This window comes from Macrotis lagotis, chromosome X (genome assembly GCF_037893015.1).
Source record: "Macrotis lagotis isolate mMagLag1 chromosome X, bilby.v1.9.chrom.fasta, whole genome shotgun sequence".
NCBI classification, from domain to species: domain Eukaryota; kingdom Metazoa; phylum Chordata; class Mammalia; order Peramelemorphia; family Peramelidae; genus Macrotis; species Macrotis lagotis.
This window is the reverse complement of record NC_133666.1, coordinates 651,092,898-651,106,011: the sequence shown is the minus strand read 5'-3', so window position 1 is coordinate 651,106,011 and position 13,114 is coordinate 651,092,898. Positions and strand designations below refer to the sequence as shown.

The window sequence follows — 13,114 nt, the reverse complement described above, 5'->3', positions numbered from 1 at the left end:
TCCTTCATTGAAAGTTTTTACCTAGGGGCAGCTAGGTTGCACAGTGGATAGAGCACCAGCCCTGGAGTCAGGAGTACCTGAGTTCAAATCCGACCTCAGACATTTAATAATTACCTAGCTGTGTGGCCTTGGGCAAGTCACTTAACCCCATTTGCCTTGCAAAAAACTAAAAAAAAAAGTTTTTACCTAATATTCTTTCACTTCATAGGGTAGGAACAATGAACTTTAAAAAATTTCTATCTTTTTCTAGGAGTTACTAGTATGTGATCTATACCTCCATCAAAATATCAAAAAACACAATTTAAAACTTATGTACACGTACTTATATACAAAAAGGAATATTCCCATCTTTTTCCCACTAGGAGAAAGCAGCTTTGGCTAATAGGATGAAACACAACATAAGATAATGTCAGAAGCCCCAGTCTGGGCAAAGTAGAGAACAACCATATTCATATACATACCAACAAAGTTATCTAAGATTAAATTATTGAAGGTTCCCATAACCTTTTTCTAGGTCTTTTTTTTTTAATTTAGGGCAATGGGATTTAAGTAGCTTGCCCACAAAGTCACACAGCAAGGCAATTATTAGGTTTCTGAGGCTGGATTTGAACTCAGGTCCTCCTGACTCCAGGGCCGGTGGTCTATCCACAACACCACCTAGCTGCCCCCTCCCCACAATCTTAATGGTTTCCCTTCTTATTCCCAGATCACACCCTTAGAGAGCCTTGAATACTTGTATTCAGGGAGATAGAAACCTGAGCAGATACTTTCTCCCTCAGCCAGAGGAAAACAAGAAGACAGCTTCCCACGGGGCCTTGTCTAAGGCTGCCCTCTTGTGGAAGAAAAATGCACTTCTCCAACTAAGGAACGAAGGATGCTTCTGGGCTGGCTCCTTGGGAAGCCAGTAGAATTAAGAGGGGCCATCCATCAACTTTCCACAAAAACTCGGCAACTGAATCCAGATATAATATGATTTCACAGCCAATAAAAATATGTGTGTGTGCATACAAACATATGTATATATAAACACACATGCATATATGTCTAAATAATATATATGTGATAAAAATACACTAAAAAAATCTTCAGGGTCTTGTCTGGGCAAAAGAAAATTTTTATTTGCTTATCTCAAGAGAATGGTATATTCATGATCTAAGAACTGCATGCACTCAAAGGACAGTCAAGCAAGATTATGCAGGTCCTAAGGCAGGTCCCCACTCCTTAAACACCTTCTCCTTTAACCCATTGGCTGGGTCTCCAGGGATACAATCTTACCCCAGCAACAGGCACAGAGAAAAGAATGAAATGTTTTCATAATATTTTAGCCACCAGATGGTGAGGTAACTTGAGACCTTCATCACTGTCTTAATGAAGTAATGTCTATGGTTAGACTGATCTCCCAGTTTGCAAAAACAGTCTTATCATAAAGTAGGTGGCTCATGAGCTTCTCTTTGGAATGAAAGGTCTTTTTAAGAATTGTCCAATAATAAGTTTGTTTTTCTTAATATTTCTTAACCCTGAGAAGACTCCACTAGGAATATTAACCCTGTGAGAGTTTTACTGGGAATATTCCACTCATATATAAATAATCTCCTTTCATTCTTATACATTGTCATGCATTTTAGTCCACCTAGGGATGAAAAGTCTCACATTACACTCTTCCGTATTCCATTGTGTAACAAAGTCTTGCTTCTCCCACAATGTTTTCATTTTTCTTTCCATCTGTGGAAATGCTTCAAAACAGCCAAGAACAAAACCTATAATCCCATTCACAGGAGACAAAGAGTATTTTAAGGAGCTAACTACCTTTGATATGAGCCGTTCTCTGTTTGGTTCTCATAGGATTTTCATTTCTATTTGGAGTCAGGAAAAGTTGGAAAGTGGCAGAACTCAGTAGAGCGGGAAAAGAGTTTAGGAAGAAGCAAACATTTGTAAATACAAGGAATGTCATCTTCATTATAAGAACTACTTAGTTCCGCTTCCAAATCCTGGCACTCTGTGGCAATAAATAGAGAGAGAAAGACAGAGACAGAGGAATAAACACACACAAAAAAAGATGAATGGATGAAAACTCCACATTTTGATCTTCAGTTCTTTAAATCTTTGGGAAAGAGCATCAAACTCAATATTCTCAGATGCTGAGATGTTGGCATCTGCACATTTGGTTGGTTGTGCTTTGGTGACTGAAGGCAACTCAGGCAACACAGAGTAAAAGATATCAATAATTTTTAAGGAGAGTCTTGGAGGAGATTCTGGCTTAGGACTACAAACAATAACCTGTGTAGAAGAGACATTTTTATCAGCATTAACATCATCAACAAATTCATAATTTAAGGGAGAGGCATTTGCTGGCAGTTGAGAGATATGGATGTTGAAAATAACTGATAAGTTTCTCCATTGGCAAAATCTGATAGACTCTTTAGAGGTTGCTATAGGAAAGGAAAACTTGGTAATCATGTGGGCATAGAAATAGGCAGTGTTCCATTGGGACTCAACAATTAGTATTGTGAACCTATCACCTCCTTCTCTTCCTCTTTTATGATTGGCTTTTTTTGTAAAAAAAAAAAATACATGGGGCAGCTAGGTGGCACAGTGGATGGAGCACCAACCCTGGAGTCAGGAGTACCTGAGTTCAAATCTGACCTCAGACACTTAATAATTATTCAGCTGTGTGGCCTTGGACAAGCCACCTAACCACATTGCCTTGCAAAAAAAAAAACTAAAACTAAAAAAAATACATAATTACATGCATTTTATTTGTTTAGTATTTTATTTTTCTCCAGTTACATGTAAAAACAGTTTTTAAAAACTGAATTCTGGGGGGAAGCTAATTGGTGCAGTGGATAGAACACCAACCTTGGAGTTAGAAGGACCTGAGTTCAAATTTGACCTCAGACACAATACTTACTTAGTTGTGTGATCTTGGGTAAGTCACATAACCCTATTGCCTTTCAGAAAAATAGAAAACAAAAAACAAAAAACTGAGTTCCAAATTCTTTCCCTTCCTCCTATTCCCCACCCCTATTGAGAAAGCAAGCAATTCAATATTATAGTCATTCAAAAAATTTCTGTATTAGTTATGTTGTGAAAAAAAAGACACCCCACCAAAAAAAAAAGAAAAAGGAAAAGAAACCTCAAGAAGAATAAAGAAAGCAAAAGAAAGGTATAGTTCAATCTGTATTTAGACACCATCAATTCTTTCTCTAGGGATAGATAGCATGTTTCCTATCAGTCCTTTAGTGTTGTATTTTTTTTTTTTGCAAGGCAAACGGGCTTAAGTGACTTGCTCAAGGCCACACAGCTAGGTAATTATTAAGTGTCTGAGGCTTGAACCCAGGTACTCCTGACTCCCGGGCCGGTGCTTTATTCACTACGCCACCTAGCCGCCCTAGAGTTGTATTTTACATACATCTGTCCCTCCCACACTTCCCAAGAAATGCTGCCTCTTAGGTTTTCTAATCAGTTTTGACCCAAGAAAGAAGGAAAGGATAGAAGGATGGAAGGAAGGAAGGGAGAGAGGAAAGAAGGAAGGAAGGAAGGAAGGAAGGAAGGAAGGAAGGAAGGAAGGAAGGAAGGAAGGAAGGAAGGAAGAGAAAACATCATAAATATACATAGTTCAGTAAAACAAGTTCCCACATTAGCCATGTCCAAAAATATATGTTTCTCTCTGCATTATTAGCTCATGTTATCTCCCTAGCAGAAAGTGATTCATGTGTTTCATCTTCAGTTTTCTGGACATTTGGTTTATCATTATAATTGATTAGCATTCTAAAGTCTTTCAAAGTTGTTTCTCTTCAATGCTGAAAAATAATTTTTTTCCTAGTTCTTTTCACTTTGCTCTGCATCAGTTCATAGAGTTCTTCCCAGTTACTTCTGAAACTGTGCATTTTTAATCTTATGGTATAAAATATGCTGTTTCATTCATATACCACAGTGTGTTTAGTCATTCCTCAAAAAAAGAAGGTATACTTTTAGTTTCCAATTTTTGACTACCACAAAAAGAGTTACTATAAATATTTTTGTATGTTGTAGGACCCTCTCCTCATTTTTTGATCTCTTTGAAGTACAGACCTTAAAGTGGATAACAGCTCAAAAGTTTTACACACAATATAACAACTTTTTGTACATTGTTCCAAATTACTTTCTGGAATGATTAGACCTAAAAAGAGGCCCACCAATATGTCTTCCTAAAACATCTTCAATATTTTCACATATCTTTTGTCATCTTTGCCTGTCTGATAGGCAAAAGGAGAAACCTCACAGTTGCCTTTATTTGCATTTCTCTTATCATAAGCAATTTAAATTATTTTTTCAGGTGAGATTTGGTAGCTTGGACTTTTCTTTGAAAACTGCCTGATCATATCCTTTAACTATCAAAGAATGACTTAGTCTAAAAATTTTAATTTGCTCAATACTGACTAACAAGGGGGACATCTCTGATACCACTTGCTAGGAGACCGTTTGCACTAAGAAGAACACTTTAATGGTGTCCTTATTAGGAAAGGGGAGAGAGACCTTCTTGAATGCTTTATGATAAATATAATCAAGAAGTTTCTTATATATCTTTATATGAGACCTTTAACAGAGAAACTTGTTGCATTTTATCCATTTACCAATTTTCCCCTCTAATTTTTAACTATATCAAGATTTGTTTGTACAAACTTTTTAATTTTATATAATCAAAATTTTCTTTTTTATCTTGAGGATCCTCTCTGTTTCTGTTTGATAATGAACCCTTTGGGGCAGTTGGATGGTAGAGTAGATAGACTCCTAGGCCTAAAATCAGGAAGATATCTTCCTGTTCAAATCCAACCTCAGACACTTAGTAGCTATATGACCCTGGGAAAGTCATTTAATCCTGTTAGTTAGACACAGCTTGAACAACAAAAATAAAGCAGATCTTAAAGGTAATTTCTTCCACATTTCTCTTTTTGTCTATGATAGCACCTTTTATATTTAAGTCATGAATCCATTTGGAGAATGTCTTAGTATAAAGTCTAAGATGTTGACATGACCATCTTTCCCCCACACACACATTACCTATGAATCCAACATCAATAAAATCTGACTCACTCTACAAGGGGCTTCTGTCATAACCACAGATCAGGTTCATAAAGATCAGTGTAGTTTTTGGCAATCTCAAGCAAGTATCTCTCCACCAGAATCTTGGGTGGAGCTTCCACATTACATTTATGTATCAGTCTTCCTATCTGGTGGATCCTGCAGAGTATGTCATATTCCCTGCTGATCCACAACTATTTTCAACTCAGCTGCTTCAGATTTCAGTCCAGAAGCAGTAGATCAATGTAGACACAGATTTAGACAGATCAGAATCTAATTCCTTCATGTACCAGATCAGTCCAAATGAGGTCAAGAAGAGATCACAGGAGAGTGACCTGTCTAGGAGAATCTTGTGTTAATGAAATGCTTCCACATGGCTCCATGTCTACTCGTCTTTCTCAGCAGTTACATAATCTACAACCATCTTCCTTGCTTTCTGGGCCAGTTCCATTTTCATTTTTTCCAATAGTTTGAAATGATTTAAGACCAGAAGACGGTTGTCTCTTTTTTCCCCTTAATATTGTATTATGTTTTTATTTTATTAAACATTTCCTAATATTCAAGTATCATCATCAAGTAATCAGGTTTGAATTTGGAAACTAGTAGGGAATATATGCCTTGGCCTCATTTACCCAGACCTGGATACAATCCTTCAGGCTTCCCATAGGGTTTTTTCTCTTTTTCTCTACTGAACTCAAGTCCCCACCACCTTTGTTCCCTACATTATTAGAGGTCTTTGATAAGCTCTTTTGATTAGTTCCATCTAAACACTTAATATCAATTAGTGTCTATGAAGGGTTTGTTGGTTGGTTATTGTCCTTCATGCTCAAAGAGACACAAAATGACATCATCATGTAGGGGTCAAGGAACTGTGTTTCCAATTGAGCTATTTGTTCCCAACCTGTAGGAGAGTCTTTAGAATTCAATTTGGTCTGATCAGCCACAATCAGACATACTCAACCTTTTATAAAGGGAAATTTACTTCCAAGATACAGAGTGATCCAAAAGTGCCACACAATTTGCTATAATAGGTTAAAACTGAACTAAAAAATTTATGACACCTGTATAGCAAAAACAGAAGTATGAGGGACATGCAGTCCCTTATAACCACCTTGGTATCTGGAAGAGAGTAGGTTCAACTTAACTCCATGTCCAGATACAACATGCATGCCAGATGAATCCTTGCCTCAGTTTCTGATGGCCTACCCAGAAGGTAGCTCTTTGATCCTTGGGGAGCGATTGCTAGGCTAACTACAACAGACAGCCACAATGACCTTTAAAATTCACTAGACCAGGAGGCTCCACTCTCTTCACCTAGAACAGAGAAAAAAAAGACCACAGCAAAAAATCCAAAAACAGAAGCCTATTTCTTGGGGCTTCACAGCCCCTGAGAGGAGATGACCTTAAGGTTCTACTCCTCCCCATATGGTCTCTCATTGGATGCAGTGAGCAAGGAAGTCATTGAAATTCTTCAATGATAACTGAGGCAAAAAGAAGTCATGGCTGAAGAGGATAAAGGGAATGTGAATGGTTCCAAAGTCAGTCAGAGAAATCCCTCTTTCTCAAATGGTAAGCTGATTGAGAAAGTATTACAGAATGTCTGTACAAACTCCAAGTCTTTCTAAGGAACTTGTCCTATGCTTCATCATAATGTTCCCAGAATCAAGTGCCCTAGTGTTCTTCAGGTGAAGAGGCTACATCAGCAAAGGAAGGTGACAAGATCTGCTCATGTTTTGTTGTTGTTCAGTCATGCCCAGCTCTTTGTGACCCTATTTAGGTCACAAATGGTTTACCATTTCCTTCTTCAGTTCATTTTACAGATGAGAAAACCGAGGCAAACAGGGTAAACTGACTCGCTCAGGTCAGATAGTTATTAAGTTTCTAAGGCAAGATTTGAACTCAGGAAGATGAATTTTCCTGACTTTTTTATGGCAGCACCTAGCTGCTCCCTCTGATTGTGTTATAGACACCCAATATGCTAGAATGGTTTTTACTTTCATCTTAAGAACAGTGGCCACGCAGTGCTTGGGAATGAAATTCTAATGCAAAAAGACCCAAAGGATATACTTATAAGTCTAGCTATACATAAATGTGCTTCCATAAAAATATAGATACATGCATATTTGTATATATATGCAATAGATCTAGACAGTATACATATGTCAGAGACACATACACATATGAAATATGTTTTTGCCTATAAATATGCATGTATAACTATGTATAACTGCTAGGTGGCAGAGTGGATAGAGTACTACCCCTGAAGTCAAGAGGACCTGAGGTCAAACTGGCCTTAGGCACTTGACTTGGTACCTGTATGGCTTTGGCTTTGGCCAAGTCCCTAAGTCTGACTGCCTCACACCCAGGGCTATTTCCTGTTGTCCTGATCCATATCTGGTCCCTGGACCCAAATGACTCCAAAGGAGAAAGTGAGGCTAATGATTTAGCACAGTATCCCCTCAATCATATTTAATTCACATGCATATCATAGCATCACCTCCCTGATGTCATGGCCTCCTTCATCTTCATCATACATATGTATATAGACATTTATATACAAAAACACATATATAATGTATGTATAATATGCATGTCCCATAGCAATTTATATTTTATGTATTTTATAGCAAAAATATTAACTTATACTCTACATAGCTAAAGAGAATAGGACTTGTAGCAAAATTATAATCATTAAATGAATCATGGTAGTCATATTGTAATAGATCTTTTATTTATTTATTATGTCTTTGCAATGCAAATGGGGTTAAGTGGCTTGCCCAAGTGGCTTGCCCAAGGCCACACAGCTAGATAATTATTAAGTGTCTGAGACCAGATTTGAACCCAGGTACTCCTGACTCCAGGGCCCATGCTTTATCCACTGCACCACCTAGCCGCCCCTGTAATAGATCTTAAAAAGTCTTCTTGACTCACTTTCCAGATCAGTTGTTTCCGATAAATATTCTTTTAATCTTTCAGTCTTTTGTTCTAAAAAATGAGGCACTTATATGGCATAGCAGATAGGGGACTAGATCCACAGTCAAGAAGACTTGAGTTCAAATCCTGACCAAGACACATACTACCTCTACAGTCTTAAGCAAGTCACTTGACTTCTGTTCTCTCCAGGGTTAAATGAGAATTATAAGATAATGGATCACACAGGTTGTGTGAGCTCTATGAAATGGGGATAATAATAAAACCTTCCTCAGAGAGTTGTTAGTGAGGAACAAATGGGAAAATATGTGTAAAGTACTTTGTAAATCTTAAATTGTTATGCAAGCCATAAAGTTTTATTATTATCATTATATTTCTTCTTGTTTGATCCATTCTGTTTTTCAGGCAGTTGATTTACATTTTTTTTTGTTTTAAATCATTTATTTTCCTTCCAAGTTTTTCTTCTCATTTAAGTTCTAATTCCATTTTAAAATGTTTCTCTTCATTCTTTCCAGCTGCTCTTAGAGTCTTGGGGCTAAGCCATTCTTTTTCAGAGGTTCTGAAGATGCTCTCTTCTGAGTTTCTCTCCTGGGTTTCTCTTAACTTAATTTCTCCACTATTTGATGTTTTCTTCTATTTGTATCTATCTTCAGACTCAGAGTCACTGTTTCTGGATTGGGGCATTGTGTGAGGGCTAGACACTGCCCCACAGTTGAGCTCTTAGGAAGAGTAGCATTCTGTAATGCCAGAGATATTGTGACCTCTGCAACTCTGGCCAGAGTGGCTGGCACCAAGCCCTGCCTGCTGCCCAAACCTCCAAATTTTGCCTCCTTCCTATTGGCCCAGTTTGGATCCTGACCTTAACACTATCTGACTCTTTTACCTTATGCAATCTCCAAACCAGAATTGACTCTATCGCCTCTATGGTGGTGACTTGATTATTGAGATGACCTTGTCTCCTCTTTGTCAGAAGTGTGCATTCCACCTAATCCCAAAGTCTTGTCTTCCTGGGTAGAGACCGAGGGAGCCTGTCACTTTCCCCTGAAGCTGCCCCAACAGATCAGTGCCAAAGTCCTGATGGGTTAACACAGACTTTATGCATTGTAAAGGTAGTGTGTGTCTGGGTGAGAATTTGAACAGTCTTCTTGACTGAAGGTCTAGTCCCCTATCTGCTGTGCCATATAAGTGCCTCATTATTAGAATAAAAGACTGAAAGATTAAAAGAATATTTATCAGAAACAACTGATCTGGAAAGTGAGGCAAGAAGAGATAATTTAAGAATCATCAAACTCTTTTTAGGGTCTATTACAAAGTGACTACCATGATTCATTTAATAATTCTAATTTTCATAAGTCCAAGGTTCTGATTATTAAGGTTCACAATGACTTCTGCCTCTTGATGCATCAGACTCTGTGAAGATGGTATGTCCTTTGCTTTTGCAGACTTCAGACCATTAACTGGAGCACACCTAGCTTCCTCCTGCCCCGTCACCTGCAGGTTTCTGGATATCTTGTGCAGTCCCATACTAGATAAGAGACTGACCACTATTAGTCTCTGATCTTAGTTATTGTTCTGTCTGGTGCCTTTTTAAACATTCTATGCTGGAGCATACAAGGGTAACCTGGATTCTTTGAAGCTGAGGTAAGGGGTATATTCCAGGTATGAAGGACAATTTGTAAAAAGGCATGGATGTAAGGCTGAATTGGGGGATTTGAAGAAAATTAAGTAGACAAGTTTGACTGGGTTCTAGAATGCTTGAAAGGAAACCTATAAGCCATATTAACCTAGAAAAATAGACCAGAACAAGTGTGTCTGACCCTCAGCTCACAAGCTGTATGCAGCCCTCGAAAACCCACTCATGTGGCATCATTACATTTTATTATTCTACCCATTGGTGATGAGTTACAATGTAATCATATATATTAAATTTACATGTAGCCCTTGACAAGTTTTTGTTGGACAATGCGGCCCAGAAGAGCTAAAAGGTTGGACTCCCATGTTTTAGAGCCAGATTGTGAAAGGTTCATTATTATGTCACTCAACCAATCAATCAACAGGCATTGATTAAGCACCTATTATCTACCTAGCATTGTGTTAGAACTTAGGATACAAATAGAAGGAATGAAATAATCCCTACTCCCAAGATGTATATAGGAGTACAAGGCCTATATAGGATACCCTCTATAAAGAGAAGAAATACAAACTATTTAAGTACAAGATAGTTGAGGGGATTAGCAAAGGGAACAAAGAATGCCTTTGCTATGTTGAAGATTCATGTAGAATTAATTAAACTGAATTTATTGAACTGAATTGAAATTATGTAACAATTTATAATGTTAATTATAAATAATAATTTAATTTATAATAATTAAATTTAACAATAATTTATAATGCTAATTAGCAAGGTTGTACAGCTTCCTCCAGTTGTTTAGTAGGATAGAGGAGGTGGATAACAGGAGTAATGTGGAATGGGAATTTGGAAAGGAATAACAGACAATAAGACATAGGGGGAAAAGGATTTGAGGGCAAAGGGCAGTATAGATTTGACTTGGCTAAGTAGGGAGTACAATTTGGAAAGGGAGGAAAGTGGCCAAGAATGGGGCCTTGCCAGGGGGAAAGTTAGGTCTTGATAAGGGCTGACAGAATGTGTGTGTGAGAGAGAGAGAGAGAGAGAGACAGAGAGAGAGAAAGGTCCAGAGAGAGCCAGAGAGAGAGAAAGGTCCAGAAGATTTGTCCCTTTACAGAACAGGAATTCCAGAGGACACAATAATAAAATGATCAGAATTGGGGTGGGACATAGGTAGTGTAGAGTTAAGAAAGATGGCAGGCCGTCGGGGATTGGGGTTAGTTTGCTCCTATCTGGAGCCTATGATTAAGACAGGAAGAATGAGAATGAACAAGTGGCAGGAGATTGTTAGATGTAAGGGGTATAGGGGATGCTGGATGAACAGTAAAACACTGTCTGGGAACAGTTGTTGCATATCAAGGGCCAGGCATGTAACTTGGAAGGAATAAAGAGAAAAGGGGATTGTTATTGCTTCCTATTTGAGGGTACCGCTCATTAATTTTTAGAGTGTGCTGAAAAACACCTTCCTAATATCTGAAAGTGTCTCTTAGACCCTAACAGATAGTTCTAAAGAGGGAGAAGCGTTCTCAGTCCTAGAGCAGGTTGGTGGGGTTAGGAAAGAAGCCTAATCACTATCCCCACCTCTAATCTTTTTTCCTCCATCCCTTCCTCAGAGGTTAGCTGAACCAGTTTCCAAAAAGTCCAGCTCTAAGGGTTTCTTCCTTTGTTTAGATATCTTCCATGGTTCCCCATGATTCACAAGCTAGCATGTGTTCTGGGTGGCTAGGTGGCACAGTGGATAAAGCACCAGCCTTGGAGTCAGGAATACCTGCGTTCAAATCCGTTCTCAGACAATTAATAATTACCTAGCTGTGTGGCCTTGGGCAAGCCACTTAACCCCATTGCCTTGCAAAAACCTTAAAAAAAGAAAAAGATAGCATGTGTTCCTTTCCCTGTGGGGAGGGAACTTTTTTATTTTTGTCTATCACTATCAAAAATATAAACTTCTGGAGAGGAGAAATCATCTTTTTTTTATTCTTAGGTACTTTTAGCAGAGTGTCTAACATACAATAAATCCTTAATAAATACTTTATCAGGGCGGCTAGGTGGCGTAGTGGATAAACACCAGTCCTGGAGTCAGGAGTACCTGGGTTCAAATCCAGTTTCAGACATTTAATAATGACCTAGTTGTGTTGTGGCCTTAGGCAAGCCACTTAACCCCATTTGCCTTGCAAAAACCTAAAAAAAATGCTTTATCAATCTACAAGAGAAAACCCAAACTCCTGGGAATTATATTTAAACATATTACAAGAGCAGGCAAATTGGGGAAAGCTGTTTACCCTAGGATATTTGATTCAACAGGCATTTACCGTGTGAGGCCTTTTATTAGGACCTGGAGCTACAAGAACAAAAATAAAATAATTTTTGAGGGGGGAAAACACTTTGTCAGATATGTCGAGCCATCATCACCACCTTGACTGCCACCTTCCTTCAGACCAATATGGAGACTCCATCTGACTTAAGAGCAGAAACCTTCCAAGGATGTCGTCTTTCCCATTAGATGATAAGCTCCTTGAGGTCCCGGACTATCTTTATTCTCTTTTTGTATCCTCTGGAGCAGTGTCCAACACAGAGTAGATGCCTAATAAAGGTTTATTTATTTATAGGTGACATTTATCTACATGTTTATTTAACTTATTACATTTTCCACCCCCACCTCAACATAAAACTCCAGGATGAGGGGCAGCCCCCACCCCACCCCCACAGTTGGCGGTTTTGTTCAGGCATTTTCCAGTAGTTAACGACGCTCTAGACATCATTTGGGGTTTTCTAGGAAGAGATACTGGGGTGGTTTGGCATTGCCTCCTCCAGCTCATTTCACAGATGAGGAAACTGAGGCAGACAAGTGACTTGCCCAGGGTCACACAGTTAGTGTCTGAGGCTTCTTAGGAGACTTCCCGGTCCCAAGCCCAGTGCTCTGTCCACTGAGCCACCTGATCCTAAGAGTCAAGAGGACCTGAGTTCAAATTTGACTGCGTGCCCTTGGACATGTCACTGAACTCAGACTGCCTGGCATCCGGGACCATCTCCAGTCATCCTGGTCCTCATCTGACCGCCGGACTCAGATGTCTGCAGACGCGCTTCAGGGGCGTGTCGCGCGGCCTCAGTGTCCCGCCCTGTACAACAGGACTCCAAAGATACTGGAATAAACCCAATCCCACTAGTTTTGACACCACCCAGCCAGGGTGGTCCTGGGATTCGAAAGTGCATGCCGGGAAGCCAGAGCCACGTGTGTGGGGGGATGAGGAGTGGGAAGACAGGGAAAGGAAGACTACTATTCCCGAGATGCCCCGCTAGTTAACGCCCCTTCCGGCACTGGGGGCGGGGCGGGGAAAGGAGGCGTTTGGAGGACGGCGGCCCATGAGCCCCTGCGGTTTCCTTTCGTAACTGCCCCGTTGCCCGCTGGGAGAAGTAGTAATCAAGTCTCGGGGGTGGAACGGGAATTGTAGTCTCTCCTAAGGGGGCGGTGAGAGGAGGACTACACGGATTTATCCA

The 13,114-nt window shown here is 39.4% G+C and overlaps 1 pseudogene; it reads right to left on the bottom strand.

Annotated features, from left to right (window-relative positions):
* Nucleotides 1-358: 358 nt before the first annotated feature.
* On the bottom strand, nucleotides 359-12,829 carry LOC141499550 (IST1 homolog pseudogene; annotated as a pseudogene).
* Between the last annotated feature and the right edge of the window lie 285 nt (nucleotides 12,830-13,114).